Source organism: Lolium perenne, chromosome 6, assembly GCF_019359855.2.
Source record: "Lolium perenne isolate Kyuss_39 chromosome 6, Kyuss_2.0, whole genome shotgun sequence".
Taxonomy (NCBI): Eukaryota; Viridiplantae; Streptophyta; class Magnoliopsida; order Poales; family Poaceae; genus Lolium; species Lolium perenne.
Window position 1 is genome coordinate 113,588,900 of NC_067249.2, and position 25,610 is coordinate 113,614,509.

Consider the following 25,610-nt stretch of genomic DNA (forward strand, 5'->3'; position numbering starts at 1 on the left):
GATTCTACCGGCGTGGTTTGTCGAGCCATGGGAGTGTAAATCGATTGTATCGGGTTTGGGTGCGTGTGTGTTCATCGTGTTCGTCTCGTTCTTCGTTCCTCCACTTTTCCCCTTTTGATTTTGGGTCGATTTCGCAAGATTGGGCCACAAATTGGGTCTTAGACCTCATCATATGGTATCAGCAGCTCAAGGTTACCGCGAATTTGACCCCCCACCCACCCAATTTCGTCTCTAAAAAATTTCCCAAAAAATCCCCAAAAAATAGCCCTAATTTGCCTTTTGACCGATCTGCGATTTTGTTGAGTTTTGAGTGGTTTTGGTCCATTGATTCGGTGTTATTAGTGTTGATCTACTACTTCCTCCACTTTCTATCCACAAACTTCATCGTTTCCTTCGTTTTGGGTTGATTTGGTTTGAGCTCCTCAAGAACAGGAGAGAGAAAAGGGAAGAACAGGCAACTTCACGTGTGGGGAAGAAGCAGGAGCGGTACCACTGAGCGGTACCTCCAGGCAGGGCACGGGTGGAGGCTCCAGCCTCCACTACCGCCCACCACTACCGCCCACCACCCAGCCGCCACCACCGCTCGCCTCCCCAAGCCGGCCACCACTCCCCTCCTCCCACCGCCGCCGACCAACACCACCACCCCCTCTCCACCACCGGCCAACACCGCCGTTCCCCCAAATCACCGGTAACCACCGCCGCGGCACCACCACCACCACCGCCACCACCAACGCCACCGCAAGACCACCGGCATACCACTACCACCACCGCCAAGCTAGTTTGACCCAACTTTTTCTCGCCTACCTTGTGTTTGCTTATTCGGTTTGAGTGCCTTTTGTGTAACACTAACCCGCAGCTCCGAAGCAAGCGACGACACTCTCGGCACCCCGAGCTTGCAAACGTACTCTTGATCCACCCACCATATTGCAAGTTGAGTGTTCATCACCGCCTACGCCCCATCTAGGTATAACTTGCAAATCCTTTTCCCTTTTGCGATCTAACCTCCCGAGCATTGCTTGACTAGTGTTGCGAGACATTGCACGTGGCCCCGTTGTGAGGTGTGTGTGTAGTGTGGAGTCAAGCTTTTAAGCAAAACTCGTGTGGCAAAGTAGCAAAGGCGAAGCTAAGCTAACATAGTGCGAGACAAAAGCCGCCAAAACACAAAAGAGCAAAAGAGTGCAAGTGCCACAAAATACAAACGAGTGTCAAGTGCCACCAAATACAAAGGAGGAAAGCTTTTAAGCAAAAGAGAGAAAAGAGAAGAGAGGCCGCGTGTAAATCTTGTTGTCTCTCCGTTGCAACCAAAGCTTTGTCTCTCATTGTGTTAGTGTGACACCGAGCACCCTTGTTAAGGGCTTCTTACATCTTTCCGCTCATTCCTTGGTCGCACTAACCCCTTTCATCTCGTGTGTGTGTTCCACATCTTTTTCCGTGTTTTAGTGATCATCGCTTTGACATTCGATATTTGGATTTTACCCACTCTTAACAACAAACTTGATTTCGGATTTCGTCTCTTGGCTTTCCACCATACTCACCTACCACCATATTTGCTAGCTTTTGCGTGTGTTTTTGTGTGTGTGCCCGATACAATTGGTTTCGCTCTCGGTTTGATTGATCACCTCGATACTATCACACAACGGTAAGATTGTGAGGTAGTCTCCTTCCACTAACATACACAACATAGTTCTTGTCTTGCCATCATGGATAGGAACGGAGATGAATCACGGGATGGAGAAGTACTCCGCAACACCGAGAGGTTGGCTACTCAACACAACCTATGGACACAACGCCAAGAGTTCAAGGAGCAACTAGCCCTCTTCGAGACGCGCATCGATGAGCAATACGATGAAGTGGCTCACAACTTCTCCGCCGTGAACCAAGACTTGGCTCTCCTTCGTGAAGCTACGGACAACTTGAATGGCCAAATGGCGGCCAATGATGCTAACATGGAGCGGCGCATGGATAGCCTCGAGCGCGCCATCACCAACTTGGGTCGTCATCGCTGACACCGCTCTACTTCATCATCATCAAGCTCGCCGCAAGATTACTACTCTCATGGTGGCCTTTCGTCCTCAAGCTCTTCTTCAAGGCATGAAGACCATCATCGACCTCATCGCCCACATGCTCGTCATGAAGACTCTCGCTCCAACTCTAGGCGCGGCGAAATACATCGCCATGCTCGTCCACATGAGCGTCCTCCACAAGACCAAGTCCTACAACAAGATCGTCACCAAGCGGATCGCCATGCCCACCATGGGCGTGACGACCAACCCCAAGACCAAGGTCCTCAAGTTCAACCTCGGCAAGATCTCCGACGCCATCCTCGCCATGACCAACGTGGAAGAGGAGACCCACAACATGATCAAGATGAAAGAGCCAACTATGAGCCTCGTCAACAACCTCGACAAGATCTTCAACAACACCATCGCCGTGAACCAAGTGAAGCTAGCGTCCATTATCAACGCCAACCCAATGCTATGGTTGGCCGGGGAAGACCTCCTTTCCCACCTCAAGCCGCAAGAGAGGAAGGCATCCGTCCTCGCCGAAGAAACTTGGAGGATGAAGAGAACATGTATGGCAAGCTCAAGTTCAACATGCCCAAGTTCAAAGGTGAAGACGACGCCGAAGCTTACCTCTCATGGGCACTCAAGGTGGACAAGATCTTCCGCATCCACAACTACTCCGGTGCCAAGAAAGTGGCTATGGCATCACTCGAGTTTGAAGACTACGCCAACACTTGGTGGGAGCAAGTCCTCACTCTCCGAGAAGAGAAGGGTGAACCTCCCATTGACACTTGGGAAGATATGAAGAAGGAGATGCATGCTCCTTTTGTCCCCGCACACTACATGACCGACCTCTTCAACAAGCTCCAAAAGTTGAAGCAAGGCACCAAGACCGTTGAGGAGTTCTACAAGGAGATGGAGCTCACTATGATGCGAGCCAACATCCAAGAATCCGAGGAGCAAACCATTGCTCGCTTCTTCAATGGCCTTACTTATCCTATCAAGAGGATTGTCGAGTTCCAACCCTACTCCAACATGGTTGAGTTAGTCCACCAAGCATCGAAGGCCGAGCGCCAAGTGATTGAGGACATCAAGTACTCCAAGGCCAAGTCCTATTTCTCCTCCAAGCTCGCTACATCGACTCCTCCTACTACATCAACTGCTTATGCTACAAGTGCCAAGGCCGACGCATCCTCTACACCTTCCAAGAAGACGACTATCCAAAGTCGAATGAAGCAAACGGTCTCCTCCACCGCCTCCTCTAAGGCATCCACGGGACCCTCTAGTGTCACTTGCTTCAAGTGTGGCACCCAAGGTCACAAGTCGTTTGAGTGCAAGAACACCAAGGTCATGATCACTATGGAGAATGGTGACATCGAGACTCTTGATGAGGATGAATATGAAGCCCTTGTGCAAGCCGCCGTGAAAAGTGAAGAAGCTTATGAGCAAGAAAGTGGAGAAGATCCTCTCTTATGTGAGCATGACCCAAGTCCCTCACTTGTGGTCACAAGGGTGCTAACCACACAACCTCATGATATGGAAGAACAACGGTGCAACATCTTCCAAACCCGTGCCGGAATTGGTGGCAAGTCTATCAAGGTCATCATCGATGGTGGAAGTTGCCACAACCTTGCGAGCACCGAGTTGTGTGAGAAGCTCCACCTCACTCTCCGCAAGCATCCTCACCCTTACCATATCCAATGGTTGAGTGATAAGGGCAACGTCAAGATACAACATACCGTCACCGTCAACTTCAAGATCGGCCCTTATGAGGACACCATCGAGTGTGACGTGGTACCCATGACGGTGTGCCACATGTTGCTTGGCCGCCCTTGGCAATATGACAAGAAGGCTATACATGATGGACTCTCCAACACTTACACCTTCAAGGTCAACGACAAAAAGTTCGAGTTGCGCCCGATGACTCCTAGCCAAATCATCGCGGATAATGCGAAGGCTTTAGCGAGGGCACAACTCCGCACCCACCATAGTGAGTTGAGAGGTGAGGGAGCGACCCACCAAATGGAGAGTGAGCGCCACAAGCCATATATGAGTGAGCGAACGAGCGTCCTCCTAGCCACCAAAAGCGAGTGGAGAGAAGTACAAGCAAACCCATCCACCATATTGCACTACGTGCTAATTTGCAAGGGACCGTCATCGGAAACTAACGACTTAACCAACATTCCTCCGTCTTTGTTGTCTCTTTTGCAGGAATTTCAAGACGTTTTCCCCGACGAGCTCCCTCATGGACTACCACCACTCCGCGGCATAGAACACCGCATCGACCTCATACCCGGCGCTCCGCTCCCAAACCGTGCCGCCTATCGCACCAACCCCGAAGAGACCAAGGAGATCAACCGTCAAATTCAAGATCTCCTCGCCAAAGGGTATGTCCGTGAAAGCCTTAGCCCTTGTGCGGTTCCCGTGATCCTCGTGCCTAAACCGGATGAGACGCAACGGATGTGTATGGATTGTCGCCCCATCAATGCCATTACCGTCCGTTACCGCCATCCCATTCCGCGTTTAGATGACATGCTTGATGAACTTAGTGGTGCCACGATTTTCTCTAAAGTCGATTTGCGTAGTGGTTACCATCAAATCCGCATGGCTATTGGTGACGAATGGAAAACGGCATTCAAGACCAAACTTGGTCTCTATGAATGGCTCGTTATGCCTTTCGGTCTTTCCAATGCACCATCTACTTTCATGCGCCTCATGAATCACATCTTGCGTCCTCTCATTGGCAAGAGCGTGGTTGTCTACTTCGATGATATTCTTATTTATAGCAAAAACCTCGAGGACCATGTGCAACATGTGAGAGAGGTCTTGTGCATCTTGCGCAATGAAAAGCTTTATGCTAACCTCCCCAAATGCACCTTTGCTCAAAACAAATTGGTTTTTCTTGGTTTTGTGGTTTCCGCTAATGGGATTGAAGTTGATTCTTCCAAGGTGGAGGCCATCCATAATTGGCCTACCCCTACAAATGTTGGCCAAGTCCGAAGCTTCCATGGACTTGCCGGGTTTTATCGCCGCTTTGTGAAAGACTTTAGCACCATCGCTTGCCCTTTGAATGAGCTTACCAAGAAGAATGTTCCGTTTGTTTGGGGCAAGGCCCAACAAAATGCTTTTGATGAGTTGAAGAAACGCCTTACCGAAGCTCCCCTCCTTGTTCTTCCAAATTTTGCAAAAACTTTTGAGATTGAGTGTGATGCAAGTGGGCTTGGTATTGGCGGCGTTCTTATGCAAGAGGGCAAACCCGTGGCATATTATAGTGAGAAGTTGGATGGCGCACGCCTCAACTATCCTATATATGACAAGGAGCTCTACGCTTTGGTTCGTGTTCTTGAAGTTTGGCAACATTACCTTTGGCCAAAAGAGTTTATCATTCATTCCGACCATGAGTCCTTGAAATATTTGAAGAGCCAACACAACTTGAACAAACGACATGCAAAATGGGTCGAGTTCATTGAGTCCTTCCCATATGTAATCAAATACAAGAAGGGCAAGGACAATGTTGTGGCGGATGCTCTTTCCCGCAAAAACACCCTTTTGCTAACTCGTTTGGATTTTCATGTTTTGGGACTTGAAGAGATCAAAGAACTCTATCCTTCCGATTCTTTCTTTGCTCCCATTTTTGAGAAGTGCTCCGTTGAGCGAGGAGTGGATGATTTCTATTTGCATGATGGCTATTTGTTCAAAGCTAACAAGATTTGCATTCCCGAGTCTTCGCTTCGAAAATTGCTTTTGCAAGAGTCTCATGGAGGAGGTCTTATGGGCCACTTTGGCCGTGACAAGACATATGCCATGCTCTCAACCCACTACTATTGGCCAAAGATGAAGCGAGATGTGGAGCGCCTTTGCCGTCGGTGCACAACATGCTTACAAGCTAAGTCTACCTCCAACCCTTATGGTCTTTACATGCCATTGCCTATTCCTTATGCACCATGGACCGATATTAGCATGGATTTCGTTCTAGGCTTGCCTCGCACTAAGCATGGTCATGATTCCATATTTGTTGTAGTGGATAGATTCTCTAAGATGGCTCATTTCATACCTTGCCATAAGAGCGACGATGCTTCACACATTGCTTCATTGTTTTTCAGTGGAAATCGTTCGCCTACATGGAGTACCACAAAGCATTGTGTCGGATCGAGACGTCAAGTTCATGAGTTATCTTTGGAAGTCGCTCATGGCGAAGTTTGGAGTCAAGCTCTTGTTCTCATCATCATCGCACCCGCAAACGGACGGCCAAACGGAAGTGGTCAATCGAAGCCTCTCCACCCTCCTACGCATCCTCGTGAAGAAGAACTTGAAGTCATGGGAGGAGTGCCTTCCCCACGCGGAGTTCGCCTACAACCGCGCCAAGCACAAGACTACGTCAAGGAGCCCCTTCATGGTCGTCTATGGCTTCGAACCTTACACGGCACTCGACATACTTCCGCTTCCCCTCCACGAGCGCAGCAACATGGACTTCGACAAGCGCACCGCCGCCGTCAAGAAACTACATGAAGAGACAAGGGCAACCATACAAGAACATGTCCTTCGTCAAGCCAACCGCATCAACGCCAAGAAGAAGGCAAGGATATTCGAAGAAGGAGACCTCGTTTGGATCCACCTCCGGAAGGAACGGTTCCCTCATGAGCACAACTCCAAGCTCAAGCCAAGAGGAGATGGCCCCTTCAAAGTCCTCAAACGCATCAACGACAACGCTTACGTCATCGACATACCGACATCCAAGTACTTGGTGAGCAACACGTTCAACGTCTCGGACTTGTCACCCTATCATGGAGATGAGGAGATGCAAGAGTCGAGGACGACTCTTTCCCAAGGGGGGGAGATGATGTAGCCCCGGTCACCGACGTCGCTACACCAAGACCAACAAGTCCCCCAAGTGGACCGATGACACGAGCCCGAGTTAAAGCGCTACACGATAAGGTGAACTCTATCCTCGCTGCTCTTGACCTTGACACACCGTTGGACGGAATGCTACCTCATGCCGACACTCTATGTGTTATTAGGTACAAGGATCATCAAGGATACGAGGGAGAGGAGACACCATTCATCAAGGGAGAAGAAGCTAAAGCTTATGGACTAAAAGAAGAAGAAAGAAAGAAGGAAGAAGAAGAAAGGAAGAGAAAGGAACAAGAGAAAGAGAAGAGGAGGGTGGAGCCTCCAGGGAAAAGGAGGCCGGAGCCTCCAGGCCATGAGGGGCCGGAGCCTCCACCCTTGGCCGCGCGCGTGGAGGGAAGACCGGTAGTACCGGCCCCTCTTGGCCGGTACTACCGGCGGGCGCCGAGCGGAGCCTCCAAGGCTGCCCCACGGGAAGGATGAGGAGGCCGGTACCACCGGCCAAGGTACCGGCCGGGGGTACCGCTCAGGGGTCCAAGTACCCTGGAAACTTTGGTTCGAAATGGACGTTTTTCCGGTACCTCCACCGGTACCTCCGCCCATTGGTACCGCCCGTGCGCGAATGTCTTCAAATCTGAACCGTCCATTCGCTATCTAGCAGTTGTAACTTATTTAGCCTTTGCCCAAATTACCCTTGACTCAGATCTGAGCTATTTGTATCCCCGTACTCCTCATTTGCTAGGGTTAGACATAGACTTGGATAATTCTTAGAGCTTAGCTCATATTGGGGATTATCTCCTGTGTTTCATCAAGGCTACTCTTGTTGAGATTAATAGTTGTGTGTGAGATTCTAGTTTAACCACTCTCTCTCCCGCACAAGTGTTCGTCTACAACACCGATCTCTCACACCGGGATTCAACCTCTTGGTCTCTCCTAGTGTGATTCTACCGGCGTGGTTTGTCGAGCCATGGGAGTGTAAATCGATTGTATCGGGTTTGGGTGCGTGTGTGTTCATCGTGTTCGTCTCGTTCTTCGTTCCTCCACTTTTCCCCTTTTGATTTTGGGTCGATTTCGCAAGATTGGGCCACAAATTGGGTCTTAGACCTCATCACAACTACTGAAGAAGGACAGGAAGTTTGAGTGGACCGACAAATGTGAAGAGAGCTTTCAATAGCTCAAGAGTAGACTGACAACAGCCCACATCCTGATCATGCCAGATATCGCAAAGCCCTTTGACGTATATTGCGATGCCTCCAAGACTGGTCTTGGATGTGTGCTTATGCAAGAAGGCAAGGTTGTATCCTACCTTTCAAGACAGCTAAAGCAGCATGAACAGAACTACCCAACCCATGACCTCGAGCTTGAAGCTGTGGTCTTAGCCTTGAAAGTTTGGCGTCATTACCTCATGGGTAATCGATGCGAAATCTACTCTGACCACAAAAGCCTCAAATATATATTCACCCAGAAGGAGCTGAACATGAGACAACGCCGATGGATCGAATTGATCAAGGATTACGACATGGAGATTCACTACCACCCCGGAAAGGCCAATGTGGTAGCGGATGCTTTCAGCCGACTGCCGTGTCAGTTGAACTCCATGCTCGCAACCGAACAGCCCAGCTTGCATCAAGAGTTTGAGCAGTTCAGATTTGAACTTGTTAGTGAAGGATTCCTAGCCAGCATAGAACTGCAACCCACCTTGGTTAGCCAAATCAAGGAAGCCCAGAAGGACAACGCTAGCATTGACGGAATCAAGAAGCAGATAGCCGCAGGAAAAGCCCCCGGATTCAGCGTAGACGAAGCCAGAGTTCTTTGGTACAAAGAACGTTTCTGCGTACCATCGAACTCAGACTTGAAACAATTCATTCTGCAAGAAGCCCATGACACCCTTTATTCAATCCACCCCGGAGGTACCAAGATGTATCAAGACTTGAGGGAGCAATTCTGGTGGCACGGAATGAAGAGAGAAATCGGTAGCTACATCGCCAAGTGTGACATCTGTCAGAGAGTCAAGGCAGAACATCAACGACCAGTCGGACTGTTGCAACCCCTACAGATTCCGGAATGGAAATGGGACTCCGTAGGAATGGACTTTACCACCGGACTGCCAAATCCAGCAAAGGCAATGATTCCATATGGGTAGTTGTCGATAGATTGACCAAAGTCGCCCATTTCTTCGCCGTAAAGACCACTTACCAAGGCCCAAAGTTAGCTGAACTATACATCTCCAGAATAGTCACCCTGCACGGAACCCCGAAATCGATAGTGTCAGATAGAGGATCACAGTTTACCTCAAGATTCTGGCAGAAAGTGCATGAAGGACTAGGAACCCGTCTGAATTTCAGCACCGCCTATCACCCTCAGACCGACGGACAGACTGAGAGAGTAAACCAGGTACTGGAGGACATGCTGAGAGCATGTGTACTAGAATATGGATCCAAGTGGGAAGACTGCCTACCTTACGCAGAATTCTCTAACAACAGCTACCAAGCTAGCCTACAGATGGCCCCCTTTGAAGCCCTGTACGGAAGAAAGTGCCGTACCCCCTGAACTGGTCAGAAGTCGGAGAAAGCCAAGTGTTTGGCCCAGATGTTCTTCGTGAAGCCGAAGAGAAAGTACACAAGATCCGAGAGTACCTCAAGACGGCGCAATCCAGACAGAAGAGCTACGCCGACAAGAGACGTCGGGAGATGACCTTCGAGATCGGAGACTTTGTCTATCTCAAGGTATCCCCCTTGAAAGGAATGCAGAGATTCCAGCTAAAAGGAAAGCTCGCACCCCGATATATTGAACCTTTCAAAGTCCTCAGCCGCCGAGGTGAAGTATCTTATCAACTGGAGTTGCCCGAAGAAATGTCGGCTGTGCACGACGTGTTTCACATCTCACTCCTCCGGAAGTGCCTTGAAGTCCCGGAGAAGACCGAAGTGTTCGAGAACATCGATCACCGATCGGTAGATATCTACAAGGACTTGACATACCGCGAAGTGCCGATCCGCATCCTGGAAGAAGCTTACCGAACCACCCGCACCCGAAGCATCAAGTTTCTGAATATACAATGGAGCAATCATACCGAGGATGAAGCCACAAGGGAACGCGAAGACTTCATGAAGGAGTACCCAGATCTCTTTAGTACCTAACTTTCTTTTCGATCTCGGGACGAGATCTTTTGTAAGGGGGAAGGGTTTGTAACATCCCAAATCTCAATAAAAAGAAAGTTAGAGAATTCCAGAGAGCAAAATTTCAAACCAACAAAAACTTTTTAAATTGCATATAGTACCCTGCATAGGACTTGTGCATTTGATTGATATGCCATGATGATTGTTATTACCTGTATGTGCTATACTCTAAAAACCTAAAGTGATCATATGAAGATCACCAACCAAATAAATCAAAGAGGAAGAAAATCCATTAAATGAAAAACCCTAAAAACCCTCACATATGCTCTATGACATTTTTATAAATTTTGACCCTAGACCAATTTGGTCTTCACCATTGGTTGAATAATGTTACTAAACACTTATTACAACCTTTGGAATCAAAGAATCACAATTCAAATAAATTTCAAATGCAAAACTTGCTCACATATGATAATGGTCAAATCTGCCCATTTTAGTCTGATCACTACTTTGAGCCATTACAATTCAATTTTCTCAAACTAAATCTTGCTAACTCTTTGCACCACTTCAAAGTCAACATCAAGGTGAACACTTTTTGTAAAGATCACCATGCCAAATTCTTTCTTGATCATTAGCTATGCTCATCCAAAGTTTCAATTTTTTAACATACCCAACAATCTCCCACTTATCAAATTTTGCAAAACTTTGAATTCAACAATTCCACCACCACCTCTCATCATCTCTGGTCATTTAGAACTCGACCAAACACACACAACTCAAATTGGTCAACCATGTGAATTAAATCAAAATTGGACAAAATTCACAAATTGCAAATATGGAACTATTTGACACTATTTGAAATACTGATCTACCTCAACCCTAATCTATCCTAACCTAGTCTAAATGGTTCCCCTGCCCCCTCTAACCCATTCAATGCCAAATAGCAACCCTAGGAGAGGGCTAACAAGGCATGGACATGGCCATGCCGGCCATGTCGCCACCTTGCCGCAGCACCTCCTCTCCCCTTGCTTCTCTGCCCTGGCCACCGTGCCACAGCTCGCCACCGCACCTCCCTACACCTTCCTAGCACCGCCACTGTCGAGCTCAATGATGACCAACGCCGGAGGACGCGCGCCAGAACGCGCCCAGATGTCGATCGTGTCGCGCGTGTGCACGCCGTGGACACGCACTGGCCACGCGCCGCGCCACCACCTCGCGCTCGCCCTGGCCCCGCTTACTAGCCGTTGAGCAACGCCGTGCCACCTTGACGCCGCCAGACATCACCACGACCAGACCCTGGACCGCCACCGCCGTAGACGGAGAAGAAGATCCCGTGAACGCCGCCGCCAGACATGGAAACAATGCGAGCTATTCCGACATCGCCCGACCACGCTGTCGCCACCGTTCGCTTCGCCTGGACAAGGAGAACGTTGCCATGCCCTCGCCTAGCTCGATCGCTCGCCGGAAACGCCGCGCCCTGGTCGACCACCTCACTGCCCCGCCACCCTCACTCGATTCTATAAATAGGGAGTTCCCTGGATAGAACCAAGCACACCACCTCGCTCTCCACCTCTCACTGCTTCTCAACCACCACTCCACCCATCGAACCCTCACCGGAGCAAGGCCAATCGCAAGCTCGGAGCCGCGGAAGCCCTGCAGCAAGCGCCGGTGATCCAGGCCACCTCGAGCTCCGCCACTGCTACCAGCCGCTTCGCCGTCGTCCACATCTACCTCGAGCACATTGCCAACCCTTGCTGGAGCCGCCGTAAGCCCTCCGACCCCCTAGCCTCGCCGCCAGCACGTCGGGTTCTCGTCGGAGACGACGATGAACCACGACCGTCGATCTGCCATCTAATCCAACGCATCTTATTCATCCATACCGCTTCGGGTTTTAAGACTCGCTGACATGCGGGACCCCCTGGTCAGGCAGCCCACGCGGGCACAGACGCGTAGTGGGCTGGCTTGGGCCGTTTGATTTGAATCTGGCCCAGTTAGTTTTCCCGCCGGCCTGTTTAATTCAAATTCTATTTAAACAATTCCAAACCAATTTCAATACTGCCCAAATTTTGAAATTCAATAGATTCAAATTGGCTAAACCAAATTAAATGAATTTTATGTTGTTGGAAAGCTAAGAAAAATATCTACACAATGCCACTGGTCACATGCCAAGTTTTGTTGTAGAATTAATTTGATAAAAAGATGAAGGCAGGGACTTTTCCATATTCAAATAATTATTAAAAATCAACCAAAATAGATATTAAGTTAATTCCAACTCTAATAGCTCAAATTTGACTTACACTAATTGATTATGCAATAAAATGGTGTGGTCACTTTGCATGATCATGCCCTAGTTTAATTAATGGATAATATGGCTAGTTTAACTAGTTGATATTGTCTAAAACTATTAAGTAATTCATATGAAGTCTTATACTTCATTTAAATCTTGTCTCATATGAATTCATGGGATGTTTGGACCCCTGGCCCAAACTCTCTTATATGAATTACTTAGAGATTTAAATCATATGTAGTATTATTAAATGATATGAGGTGATCTACCTCATTTAAATCATCTTCTCAAGTGATGATGATGAACATTTGACTTAGGTCAATATAAGTTCATATAAGATTGCTTGAGAAATTAAATCTTATGAAGATTTCAATGAGAGGAAATTATTTCTCAAGAACCCTATGGAAACTATCATTTACATATTAAATAAAAGGAAGTGAATTCTCCTCAAGCAACACAACCCATGCACCTTAATTAGATTATTTGTGTGCATAGAATAGTTTGTGTGTTTATATGTGATGCATGGAATAGCCATTGAATTAGTGAGTAATTATACTCGTATTCAAATTTAGACGCTAGCACCGGAGAGTACACCGAAGAAGAAGGTTGCTACCAGGAGGAGGAGGAGGAGAATTTTGAGAACTACCAAGGCAAGCTAATATTCTTGCAAAGTGCAAAGCCCCTTGGGGCAAGGCACCATGAATCTTACCTTTTCTTACATAAGCCTATCCCAAGTTTATACTTTACAAGTTTTACTTGTTGTTTTCCAAGAGTTACTTTTATAGTTAACTTTGGTCAAAGTAAAGGATGGTTACTAGAGTAGTGAAGTAGTCTCAATCAAGCAAAGCAAGATAGCACCCCTCACGATTTGGAGCTAGTGCTAATGAAATAAAACTTGACTACTCTAGATGGGAACAATGTGAATTGAAATGAATTTGAAACCTTGGAATGATGAAGCATTCCATTGAATGATTTTTGAAGGTGAATATGACCAAGAGAAGATGGTGATTTTTGATAAACATGATGTTGGTTTGAATGCGATACCTTTCCAATTAGTAAGTACCCCCACAATACCTGATTATGGGTAGGGCTTAACTGGAAGTTTATGCATCTTAGTATGGGTTCCCTCTGAACACACGTCATAGGGGTTACGCTTGAGGCTGCCTCCGTTGTTGAGAAATGATGTGAAATTGAGGTGAATTGTACGGCCAAGCCCTGTGCAGTTCCCAGGTTGACAGTTGGTCTTCACTGGGAGGCCAAGCTCATGGGGAGAGGTGCTCATACTAGGATCTATAAGTGAAAGGTTATGGTTGATGATCCGCGTACGGTGTTACGATGATTCGGGGTAATCCCGACGGATGAAATCAAATGTTGTGGCACAAGTGTGCAACCTCTGCAGAGTGTAAACCTATTCGAATAGCCGCGTCCACGGTTACGGACGGTTGGAAAGGCCATACAGTTTCCGATGTCATCCTTTGAAAATGATGTTGAATTGAGATGGTGAAATGACTTGTGGTGAATTGAATTGAAATCACCACTTGAATGGTGGGAATGACACTAATGTTCCCACTTGAGTTAGTTAGCACTTGAATAAGCTTTTTCTCAAATACTTGTGAACTAAAATTGGCTTTATGCAAATAAACTAGAGCTTAGCAAACCTTACTAGAATGTCTAGCACTTACATTAGTATTAGTTTGCGAGTACTTGAAGTACTCACGGCTTTGTCCCTGGCTATTCAAATGGCCAGAGTATGAAGATGAACAAGGAGATGACCAACAGGACGCCTACGACAACTAGGAGTCTTCCGACGTCAAGCGTTGGCCTGTGGACTAGAGAGTCCTTGTATCTTACGCTTCCGCTATGAACTTGTGTTTGTTCGTTGATCAATAGATCAACTATTCGTGTAATATGGATCATGTGATTCCAATTTGTAAGACTTATGGTTTGTAATGAATGATGACTATGATACTTAACTATTATGCATCGCAACAACAATATTCCTGGGACTTAAAAATCCGGACTTAAAAATCCGGGTGTTGATAGCTGGAAATGATGAAGATGGAGCTACAGCGCCCAGGCCGGAACTTCCGCCCCCCAGGACCGGAACTTCCGGCCAGATGCCCTCAAGATGCCTTCCAGCGCCCTGGAAAAAGGATCTAGCCGGAACTTCCGCCTCAGAGGACCGGAACTTCCGCCCGCCGGAACTTCCGCCCAAGTTCCGAAAGTCCATCAAAACCATACTGGATGTTACTGCGAGACAATGGCCGAATTCCGGAACAAGGCCGGAACTTGGCCGGAACTTCCGCCCCGACCGGAACTTCCGGCCACAAGACCGGAACTTCCGCCCATGACCGAAACTTCCGCCCAGAACGACCGAAACTTCCGCCCCATCGAACTTCAGCGAGACAGCACTTTTCAGCGTGTAACTTACCTCTTCGCCCCCACCTATAAATAGCCTTGTTGGCTCAGATCTGAGATTAGACTTGATGTGAAATTAAACCTGAGCTTAGCTCACCCTTGTGGGAACCCTACATAGATCTTTGATCTTGTACCCACCCGAGCTCCTTATCGACTCGTGAAGATCTCTTTGGTGACTTGTAACATCCCAAATTTCAATAAAATAAAGTTAGAAGAATTCCAGAGAGCAAAATTTCAAACCAACAAAAACTTTTTAAATTGCATATAGTGCCATGCATAGGACTTGTGCATTTGATTGATATGCCATGATGATTGTTATTATGTGTATATGATAAACCCTAAAACCCTAATGTGATCATGAGAAGATCACAAACCAAATAAACCAAAAAGAGAAAGAAATCAAATAAATGCAAAACCCTAAAAACCCTCACATATGCTCTATGGCATTTTTATAAATTTTGACCCTAGACCAATTTGGTCTTCACCATTAGTTGAATAATGTTACTAAACACTTATTACAACTTTTGGAATCAAAGAATCACAATTCAAATGATTTTCAAATGCAAAACTTGCTCACATATGATAATGGTCAAAACTGACAATTATAGTCTGATCACTACTTTGAGCCATTGCAATTCAATTTTTTTAACTAAATCTTGCTAACTCTTTGCACCACTTCCAAGTCAACATCAAGGTGAACACTTTTTGTAAAGATCACCATGCCAAATTCTTTCTTGATCACTAGCTATGCTAAATCAAGGTTGCAACTTTTTAACATATGCAACAATCTCCCACTTATAATTTTTTGCAAAACTTTGAATTCAACAATTCCACCACCACCTCTCATCATCTCTGGTCATTTAGAACTCAACCAAACACACACATTTCAAATTGGGCAACCATTTGAATTAAACCAAATTTGGACAAATATCAAAAATGGCATCTATGGAACTATTTGACACTATTTGAAATAGTGATCTACCTAGCTCTAATCTACCCCAAACCTACTCTAAATGGTTCCCCTGTCCCCTCTCTCACTTAATACCACATAGTAACCTAGGGAGGCAAACCCTAGCATGCATGACATGGCCATGCCGGCCATGTCGAGCCACCCCTCTCCCCCTCACTCTCCACCTCTGGCCCTGGTGTCCAACCGCTCCACCTCACCCTTCTACCTCGCCTAGCAATGGCCTTGTCGCCGTAGGCGCCGTGAGCTCACCGGAGACAGCGCGCCCAGAACGCGCCAGCATGCCGCTCGCGTCGCGACCATGCGCGCCATGGACGCACACTGGATACGCGCCGACCCACGCCCTCGCGCTCGCCCTGGACCCCCTATGAACGAGTTGAGTGCCTGCTTGCCACCGCGACGCCGCCAGACACGCGCCCAGCACCAACCCGTGACCGCCGGCGCCGGAGACAACGACACGATCCCATGAACGCCGCGGCAGTCGTGGAAGCAATGCGACCAATCCAGGCGCCGCCCGACCAAGCTGTCACCACCGTTAGCTTCGCCAGGAACCGCAGAATAGCGCCACGCCCTCGCCTAGCTCGCTAGCTCACTGGAGATGCCGCGAGCATGTCGACCACCTCACTGCCCGCAGCACCCTCTCGCGCCTATAAATACCGAGCTCCCTGGACAGAACCAAGCACACCATCACGATCACCACTCACCACCGCTTCGCCCAGCACCATTAGCCACGTCAATCGTCGCCGGAGCAAGGCCAATCGGAAGCTCACCGCCGCGGAAGCTCTGCAGCAATTGCCGGCGATCCCGACCACCTCAGGCGACGCCACTGCTACCAGGAGGCTCGCCGTCGTCCACAACTTCGTCGAGCATACTGCCAACCCTCGCTGGAGCCGCCGTAAGCTCTCCGACCCCCTACCTGAGCAGCCGGCGAACTCCCTCTCTCGCCGGCCAGACGATGAACCTGAGCTGTTAGATCCTGATCTAATCCTACGCTCCACGTTGAAACATACCGCTTCGGCGTTTAAACGTCGCTGACAGGTGGAGCCCCCTTGTCAGGCAGCCCACGCGGGCACAGACGCGTGGTGGGCTGGCCTTGGGCCGTTTTAAACCCTTTTAGCCCATCTAGCTTTCCCGTCGGCCCTTTTAATTCAAACTCGATTTAAACAATTCCAAATAATTTCAATACTGCCCAAACTTTGAAATTAAATAGATTCAAATTGGCTTAACCAAATTCAATGAATTTTATGTTGTTGGAAAGCTAATGAAAATATATACACAATGCCACTGGTCCCATGACCAGATTAGTTGTAGAATTAATTTGGCAAAAAGAAGAAGGCAGGGACTTTTCCCTATTCAAAAAATTATTAAAAATCAACCAAAATAGATATTAAGTTGATTCCAACTCTAATAGCTCACATTTGACTTACACTAATTGATTATGCAATAAAATGGTGTGGTCACTTTGCATGATCATGCCCTAGTTTAATTAATGGACAATATGGCTAGTTTATGTAGTTGATATTGTCCAAAACTATTAAGTAATTCATATGAAGTCTTATACTTCATTTAAACTTTGTCTCAAATGAATTCATGTGATGTTTGGACCCCTGGTCCAAACTCTCTTATATGAATTACTTAGAGATTTAAATCATATGTAGTATTATTAAATAGTATGAGGTGGTCTACCTCATTTAAATCATTTCCTCAAATGATAATGATGAATGTTTGACTTAGGTCAATATAAGTTCATATATGATTGTTTGAGAAATTAAATCTTAAGAAGATTTCAATGAGAGGAAATTATTTCTCAAGAACCCTATGGAAACTATCATTTACATATTAAATAAAAAGAAGTAAATCCTCCTCAAGCAACACAACCCATGCACTCTAATTAGATTATTTGGGTGCATAGAATAGTTTGTGTGTTTATATGTGATACATGGAATAGCCATTGAATTAGTGAGTAATTATACTCGTATTCAAATTTAGACGCTAGCACCGGAGAGTACACCGAAGAAGAAGGTTGCTACCAAGAGGAGGAGGAGGAGAATTTTGAGAACTACCAAGGCAAGCTAATATTCTTGCAAAGTGCAAAGCCCCTTGGGGCAAGGCACCATGAATCTTACCTTTTCTTACATAAGCCTATCCCAAGTTTTATACATTACTTGTTTTTACTTGTGTTCTCAATAAGTTGCTTTTATAGTTAACTTTGGTCAAAGTAAGGAAGTTTACTAGAGAAGTAAAGTTAGTCCCCATCAAGCAAAGCAAGATAGCACCCCTCATGATTTAGAGCTAGTGCTAATGAATAAAACTTGACTACTCTAGATGGGAACAATGTGACTTGAAATGAATTTGAAACCTTGGAATGATGATGCATTCCATTGAGTGATTTTTGAAGGTGAATATGACAAAGAGAAGATGGTGATTTTTGATAAACATGATGTTGGTTTGAATGCGATACCTTTCCAATTAGTAAGTACCCCCACAATACCTGATTATGGGTAGGGCTTAACTGGAAGTTTATGCACCTTAGTATGGGTTCCCTCTGAATACACGTCATAGGGGTTATGCTTGAGGCTGCCTCCGTTGTTGAGAAATGATGTGAAATTGAGGTGAATTGTACGGCCAAGCCCTGTGCAGTTCCCAGGTTGACAGTTGGTCTTCACTGGGAGGCCAAGCTCATGGGGAGAGGTGCTCATACTAGGGTTTGTAAGTAAAAGGTTATGGTTGATGATCCGCGTACTATGTTACGATGATTCGGGGTAATCCCGACGGATGAAATCAAATGTTGTGGCACAAGTGTGCAACCTCTGCAGAGTGTAAATCTATTCGAATAGCCGCGTCCACGGTTACGGACGGTTGGAAAGGCCATACAGTTTCCGATGTCATATCTTTGAAAATGATGTTGAATTGAGATGGTGAAATGAATTGTGGTGAATTGAATTGAAATCACCACTTGAATGGTGGGAATGACACTAATGTTCCCACTTGAGTTAGTTAGTCCTTGAATAAGCTTTTCTCAAATACTTGTGAACTAAAATCGGCTTTATGCAAATAAACTAGAGCTTAGCAAACCTTACTAGAATGCCTAGCACTTACATTAGTATTAGTTTGCGAGTACTTGAAGTACTCACGACTTTGTCCCTGGCTATTCAAATGGCCAGAGTATGAAGATGAACAAGGAGATGACCAGCAGGACGCCTACGACAACTAGGAGTCTTCCGACGTCAAGCGTTGGCCTGTGGACTAGAGAGTCCTTGTATCTTACGCTTTCGCTATGAACTTGTGTTGGTTCGTTGATCGATAGATCAACTATTCGTGTAATATGGATCATGTGATTCCAATTTGTAAGACTTATGGTTTGTAATGAATGATAACTGTGATACTTAACTATTATGCCTCACAACAACAATATTCCTGGGATTGCGATGACATAATAGGCATCCGGAGTTAAAAATCCGGGTGTTGACAAGTTGGTATCAGAGCCATTGTTTGACCTTAGAAGACCTTAGTTAGAATGGGCGTTCTGAAAAACTTAACTTTGAAAAAACAAATGAAGAGAATATTTGTGAAAATTTACTTACACTCTTGTCTTTGAGACTTTGCCAAAATTTGATGAATCATGTTCTATCTTATTTGAATCTACTTAAAATTTTGCCACCCCTTTACACTCTCTAACTTACTCATCCAATTCTCTTTCAGATGGAGCCGAATGAACCCATCAACACCAAGTTTTACCAGCTTGGGAACGGAGGGAGCTTGATCTTCGAGCACGACCTCAACGCCGTCTCTGACTTCCTTGGGCGCCCACACCCCGAGTTCCACGGGGTTCAGTTGGACGACACGCCCGGAGGAGAGTTGCAGTGGGTGATCACTGCCGACTTGAGGGGCAAGATGGAGCCTCCCACCTCGGAGAGGATCCTCTTCTCCTTCCGCGAGAGCAACTGGCTCGACGGACTCGCACGTGGCCTTCAGGAGGCACTTGCGCGCCTCTGTGGACAGAACGTGGTGCGCATCCTCGCATCGCGCTACGCGCATCTCATGAGGCGTGATGCCATGGGAGTGCCCATGGAGCTGCAGCCGCACCCGGAGTTGAGGCACCATGCTGAGCACCTGGACTTCATGCTCTACCAGACTCAGAAGGACCTCGACGCCACTCGCGCTTACGCGAACCAGACCCATGCTCACATCATCGAGCAGGGTGAGGCGATCAAGCTACTCAACAACGATCGCAAGAGCCTTCGCCAGCAGCGTGCCAAGAAGGACGCTACGATTGTGCGCCTTCGCGCCAAGATAGCATCACTTGAGGCCACTGTCAAGGCCCAGGAGGATCAGATTCGTGAGCTGGAGGATGACGACGGAGGCATCGACCTTCAGGGAGGAGGAGCCTTCCTGAGTGACGACGACGACTTTGAGGAGGACGAGTTCACCGAGGAGGAGGACTACGAGTTCCTGGAGGCAGGACCTGACGACTACGTCCCGATCGATGTCGAGGATGAGGAGTAGTTGCACTAGTTTCACTTATGTAGGTGTGAGTTGTATCCCGTCCTTTGTATCGTAGCATGAGAATGGTTCTTAAAACCATTGGAGTATGTGTGTGTTAGTTTGTACTATGTGTTGAATGAATGAATGAATGTTATGTTTGTCATGAAAAGATTACAAGTTTTCAAATGTTTTCAAACTTAACCAAAATGAACCATAGAATGTTCCCTCTCATCTCATGATCTTCTATATCTTCATATGGCCCCTCCCAATCGCACCAACGACGCGATGATGCAACTGCTGCAAACCTTGCTTGCCGACAGGGAGACCGAAAGAGCTGAACGTCAAGCCAACATCGCCGCCTTGCAGAACATTGCCACCCTGGATCTAAGCTCAAGAAATTCCAGAACACCAACCCTCCGGTGTTTAGCAAGACCGAGGAACCCCTCGATGCCGACGACTGGCTCCAGACTATGGAGAACAACCTGGAAGTAGCCGGAGTGGAAGCCAACGAGAAAGTCTTGTTTGCCACCCACTATCTCGCTGGACCAGCCCGCGCTTGGTGGACAAGCACCCGTGCCATGAACGGAGGTCAGTTCATGACTTGGGAGGATTTCAAGCTAAAGTTCAGCAAGTACCATGTACCCCCGGGTCTTATCAAAAAGATGAGGGATGAGTTCCGTGAACTGAAACAAGGTCGCATGACGGTGGTTGAATACCGCGACAAGTTTCTTACACTGTCGAGGTATGCCCCTGATGAGACCGACACCGTTGAGAAGAGGAAGGAGAGATTCCTGAACGGACTGCATGATGAGATGCAGACTGTCCTCGTCAACATCCCCTTCGCCGACCTTGAAGCCCTTGTTGACCCCGCCATCCAGATGGAGGGCAAGCTGAACCAAGCCAATGAGAACCGCAAGCGCCGCATGGCGAATCAAAGTGGGTCTAGCCATACCCAGAAGTATCGCCCTAGCTCAAGCGGAGGTTTCACTCCGAGAAACAACAAGCCACCGATGCAGAACTCGCGCCCCGGTTATCAGAACCGGAGTGGAGGAAACTCCAAGCCAGGAGGCTACAACAACAACAACTACAACAACAACTACAACCGCGCTCCGCCCCGAGCCCCCAACAACAACAACAACAACAACACCAACACCGCTCCCAGAACTGGAAGCAACGCCGTCCCCGTTGCGAACAAGCAGGACAAGACCACCATCACTTGCTATGAGTGTGGTGTAGTGGGGCACTACTCCAACGAGTGTCCCAAGCGTCTCGCCAAGCTCGCCGGCAACACCGCTGCACCTGCTCAGCAGCAACGCCGTGTCTCCACCGGCAAGAAGTTCGCCCCCAACAACCCCAATAACCGCTACGGCCGCCTCTACCACATGAACGCCGAAGAAGCCCAGGAAGCACCAGATGTTGTACTGGGTATGTTTTCTGTCAACCACATCCCTGCCAGAGTGTTGTTTGATTCCGGAGCATCTCATTCCTTTGTCACCGAAGACTTTGCATCAACAAGTAAAATTCAACCCCTCAGTTTGAAGCATGTTATGATAGTTCAAATTCCCGGATCAACCACCAAAGCCAGAAAATTTTGCAAAAATGTACCAATCAAAATCCATGATGTAGATTTCTATGCCAATCTAATCATACTGGGAACCAAAGGTTTGGAAGTCGTACTAGGAATGGACTGGATGTCCAAGCACAATGGATTGATAGACTGTGCGAAGAAAGCCATAACCATGACTAGCAGCACCGGCATCGTAGTAGAGCATGTCTCTGAAAAACTACCCAAAAAATTCACCTGCAACCAAAGTGTATCCAAGCCAACTCTGGATCAAATCAGGGTCATTTGTCGCTACCGTGATGTGTTTCCGGATGATCTACCCGGTATGCCCCCGGATCGGGATATCAAGTTCATCATCGAGTTAATCCCCGGAACTGGACCCATCGCCCAGAGAGCCTACAGCATGAACACAACCGAGCTTGTGGAGCTGAAGAAACAGATAGATGATATGTTGGCCAAAGGTCTGATTAGACCGAGTGCATCCCCCTGGAGATCCCCCGTCTTGTTTGTGGACAAGAAGGATGGTGCAAATCGTTTATGTACGGACTATCGTAAGCTTAACGATGTCACCATCAAAAACAAATACCCCCTACCCAAGATAGAAGACTTGTTTGATCAACTCACCGGAACCAAAGTTTTCTCCAAGATCGACCTTAGAACTGGATACCATCAGCTGAAGATCCGAGCCACCGACATTCCAAAAACTGCCTTTACCACCAGATATGGGTTGTATGAGTACAACGTCATGTCTTCTGGACTGACCAATGCCCCCGCTTATTTCATGAATTTCATGAATAAGATGTTCATGAACTTTTTGGACAAGTTTGTCGTTGTCTTCATCGACGACATTCTCGTCTACTCCAAGTCCGAAGAGGAACATGAACAGCATTTGGAGACCGTCCTAGAAACCCTTAGGCATCACAAGCTGTATGCCAAGTTCAGCAAGTGTGAGTTTTGGCTGGAAGAAGTTGGATTCCTGGGACACATCTTGTCTGCAGGAGGAATTGCCGTAGGTCCCGCCAAGATCAAGACCGTTATGGAATGGCAAGCCCCAACCACACAAACCGAGGTCCGCGCTTTTCTTGGATTAGCCGGATATTACCGCAGATTTGTAGAAGGTTTTTCGAGCATCGCTCGACCAATGAACCAATTATTGAAGAAGGACAGAAAGTTCGAGTGGACCGATAAATGTGAAGAAAGCTTTCAACAGCTCAAGAGTAGACTGACCATAGCCCCAATCCTGATCATGCCAGGTATCGCAAAGCCCTTTGACGTATATTGCGACGCCTCCAAGACTGGTCTTGGATGTGTGCTTATGCAAGAAGGCAAGGTTGTATCCTACCTTTCAAGACAGCTAAAGCAACATGAACAAAACTACCCAACCCATGACCTCGAGCTTGCAGCCGTGGTCTTAGCCTTGAAAGTTTGGCGTCATTACCTCATGGGTAATCGATGCGAGATCTACTCCGACCACAAGAGCCTCAAATACATATTCACCCAGAAGGAGCTGAACATGAGACAACGCTGATGGATCGAATTGATCAAAGATTACGACATGGAGATTCACTACCACCCCGGCAAGGCCAATGTGGTAGCGGATGCTTTGAGTCGACTGCCGTGTCAGTTGAACTCCATGCTCGCAACCGAACAGCCCAGCTTACATCAAGAGTTTGAACAGTTCAGACTAGAACTTGTTAGTGAAGGATTCCTAGCCAGCATAGAACTGCAACCCACCTTGGTTAGCCAGATCAAGGAAGCCCAGAAGGACAACGCTAGCATTGAAGGAATTAAGAAACAGATAGCCGCAGGAAAAGCCCCCGGATTCACCGTAGACGAAGCCGGAGTTCTTTGGTACAAAGAACGTCTCTGCGTACCATCGGACTCAGACTTGAAACAAGTCATTCTACAAGAAGCCCATGACACCCTTTATTCAATCCACCCCGGAGGTACCAAGATGTACCAAGACCTGAAGGAGCAATTCTGGTGGCACGGAATGAAAAGAGAGATCGGCAGCTACATCGCCAAGTGTGACATCTGTTAGAGAGTCAAGGCAGAACATCAACGACCCGCTGGACTGTTGCAACCACTGCAGATTCCAGAATGGAAATGGGACTCCGTAGGAATGGACTTTATCACCGGACTGCCCAAATCCAGCAAAGGCAATGATTCCATATGGGTAGTTGTCGATAGATTGACCAAAGTCGCCCATTTCATCGCCGTCAAAACCACTTACCAAGGCCCAAAGTTAGCTGAACTATACATCTCCAGAATAGTCGCCCTGCACGGAACCCCGAAATCGATAGTGTCAGATACAGGATCACAGTTCACCTCAAGATTCTGGCAGAAAGTGCATGAAGGACTAGGAACCCGTCTGAATTTCAGCACCGCCTATCACCCTCAAACCGACGGACAGACTGAGAGAGTCAACCTGATACTGGAGGACATGCTGAGAGCATGTGTACTGGAATACGGATCCAAGTGGGAAGACTGCTTACCTTACGCAGAATTCTCTTACAACAACAACTACCAAGCTAGCCTACAGATGGCCCCCTTTGAAGCCTTGTACGGAAGGAAATGCCGTACCCCCCTGAACTGGTCGGAAGTCGGAGAAAGCCAAGTTTTCGGCCCAGACTTTCTTCGTGAAGCCGAAGAGAAAGTGCACAAGATTCGAGAGTACCTCAAGACGGCGCAATCAAGACAGAAGAGCTACGCCGACAAGAGACGTCGGGAGATGACCTTCGAGATCGGAGACTTCGTCTATCTCAAGGTATCCCCTTGAAAGGAATGCAGAGATTCCAGCTGAAAGGAAAGCTCGCACCCCGATATGTCAGACCTTTCAAAGTCCTCAGCCGCCGAGGTGAAGTATCTTATCAACTGGAGTTGCCCGAAGAAATGTCGGCTGTGCACGACGTGTTTCATATCTCACTCCTCAGGAAATGCCTTGAAGTCCCTGAGAAGACCGAAGTGTTCAAGAACATCGATCACCGATCAGTGGATATCAGCAAGGACTTGACTTACCGCGAAGTGCCGATTCGCACCCTGGAGGAAGCTTACCGAACCACCCGCACCCGAAGCATCAAGTTTCTGAAGATACAATGGAGCAATCATACCGAGGATGAAGCCACATGGGAACGCGAAGACTTCATGAAGAAGGAGTACCCAGATCTCTTTAGTACCTAACTTTCTTTTCGATCTCGGGTCGAGATCTTTTGTAACATCCCAAATTTCAATAAAAGAAAGTTAGAAGAATTTCAGAGAGCAAAATTTTAAACCAACAAAAACTTTTTAAATTGCATATAGTGCCATGCATAGGACTTGTGCATTTGATTGATATGCCATGATGATTGTTATTATGTGTATATGATAAACCCTAAAACCCTAATGTGATCATGAGAAGATCACCAACCAAATAAACCAAAAAGAGAAAGAAATCAAATAAATGCAAAACCCTAAAAACCCTCACATATGCTCTATGGCATTTTTATAAATTTTGACCCTAGACCAATTTGGTCTTCACCATTAGTTGAATAATGTTACTAAACACTTATTACAACTTTTGGAATCAAAGAATCGCAATTCAAATGATTGTCAAATGCAAAACTTGCTCACATATGATAATGGTCAAAACTGACAATTATAGTCTGATCACTACTTTGAGCCATTGCAATTCAATTTTTTAAAACTAAATCTTGCTAACTATTTGCACCACTTCCAAGTCAACATCAAGGTGAACACTTTTTGTAAAGATCACCATGCCAAATTCTTTCTTGATCACTAGCTATGCTCAATCAAGGTTGCAACTTTTTAACATATGCAACAATCTCCCACTTATCAATTTTTGCAAAACTTTGAATTCAACAATTCCACCACCACCTCTCATCATCTCTGGTCATTTAGAACTCAACCAAACACACACATTTCA

At 47.0% G+C, this 25,610-nt stretch overlaps 1 protein-coding gene across 1 annotated transcript in view; it reads left to right on the top strand.

Moving 5' to 3' along the window:
- LOC127326081 (uncharacterized) overlaps nt 1–25,610 on the top strand; it is a 62,207-nt gene that overhangs the window by 32,135 nt on the left and 4,462 nt on the right. The window lies entirely within an intron of this gene.